General features: G+C 44.2%; 2 non-coding genes across 2 annotated transcripts; one reads left to right on the forward strand and one right to left on the reverse strand.

Annotated features, from left to right (window-relative positions):
- Position 1: 1 nt before the first annotated feature.
- Positions 2–117, reverse strand: LOC135006182 (U5 spliceosomal RNA). Its single transcript, XR_010206521.1, has one exon. It is a non-coding gene; the product is annotated as a U5 spliceosomal RNA (small nuclear RNA).
- A 144-nt stretch (positions 118–261) lies between these two features.
- On the forward strand, positions 262–425 carry LOC135006181 (U1 spliceosomal RNA). Its single transcript, XR_010206520.1, has one exon. It is a non-coding gene; the product is annotated as a U1 spliceosomal RNA (small nuclear RNA).
- Positions 426–1,442: the final 1,017 nt, after the last annotated feature.

Below are 1,442 nucleotides of genomic sequence, written 5' to 3' on the forward strand. Positions count from 1 at the left end.
AAACCCCAAAAAGATGGGGCATGCAAAAATTGAGGTAAAACTCAGTTTTGCTCCTCTCCACGGAAATCTTTAGTAAAAGGCGAAAGATTTGTTCGTTCTGAAGAGAAACCAGAGCATGACCAAGATTTTCATCTGAAAATATGTGTTCTCCCTGCAGTTGTTGTCCCCAGATGAGAGTTCCCTTGTGCTGCCTCAGTTGAATCTCCTTTACTTGACAGAGATGTGCCTGAGCAGCGGCCCTCCCCAGCCCTATCCCAAATCATACTTATTTTGCATAGGAGATACCATGGTCATGAAGATTGTTCTCCCAGGGTGAGGTTCATTCATTGCATTCTGGGTATGCTGACCCCTGTGATTTCCCCAAATGTGGGAAACTCGACTGCATTATTTGTGGTAGTGGGGGACTGTGTTTGTGCTTTCCTCTGGTCAGCTCTGGTAAAAGTCAGATTTCTTTGTCTCAGATCTTCCTCTAGCCTTGTTCTTCTTTCGAGAGTTCCCTTGTGCTGCCTCAGTTGGATCTCCTTCACTTGACAGGGGGTGCCCGAGCAGCAATCCTCCACAGCTCTAGCCCAACTCCTACTTACCTGCCAGGTGAGATACTATGATCTTCACTGTTAGGGCAATCAGGATGTGGAATTCCCTGCCAGGGAAGGTGGTAATGGTGGACTCTGTAATTGGATTTAAAAAAGGAATGGATACATTTCTGAATGAAAAAGCTATCCAAGGTTATAATACTTAAAATATCAACATGGTTAATCCGGGGGTAACATGAGTTATAGTAGCTAACTAGTCATAAAACATTATTCAGCAAGTATGTAGAATCATCACAACTTAAAACAGGTTGAACACGATGGGCAATTTGCCTCTATTCAACCTCAAAAACTATGTTACTATATGTTACTATATTACTATGTTACTGTAGTATACAGAAAACCAAAATGCAATGAACAGTGATAGTGAGCACTGATGAGGATACTAGAACTGACACTGAGCAGCAAGATGCAGCACTGGACTATTAGTAATGTACTGTAGTATGCTGAGCACCACAATGCAGCACAAGACAATGAGCAGTGATACTGAGCACTGATGAGGATACTACTGAGAACTGACACTGAGCAGGAGAGACACACTACTAGTATTACTGAGCAGCAATAAGTAACCACTGATACTGAGCACTGATATTGAGATTTCCACTGAGAGAACATAGCCACGTCCATTCCGCTCTATCTTCAATGCACGAGTAAAAATGGCGGCAACGCGCAGCTCTTTATATGGAATCCGAATCTCGCGAGAATCCGACAGCGGGATGATGACATTTTCCCTTTTTCAGGTTTTCCGAGTCAGGCGGGAACAACCGAGCCTGCCTCGGACCAGTGTAAACAACGTGGAGTTCGTGGGGAATTCGGTTCTCGGAGAACCGAACCCGCTCCTCTCTACCTTAT

Source organism: Pseudophryne corroboree, unplaced genomic scaffold (genome assembly GCF_028390025.1).
Source record: "Pseudophryne corroboree isolate aPseCor3 unplaced genomic scaffold, aPseCor3.hap2 scaffold_2104, whole genome shotgun sequence".
Classification (NCBI taxonomy): domain Eukaryota; kingdom Metazoa; phylum Chordata; class Amphibia; order Anura; family Myobatrachidae; genus Pseudophryne; species Pseudophryne corroboree.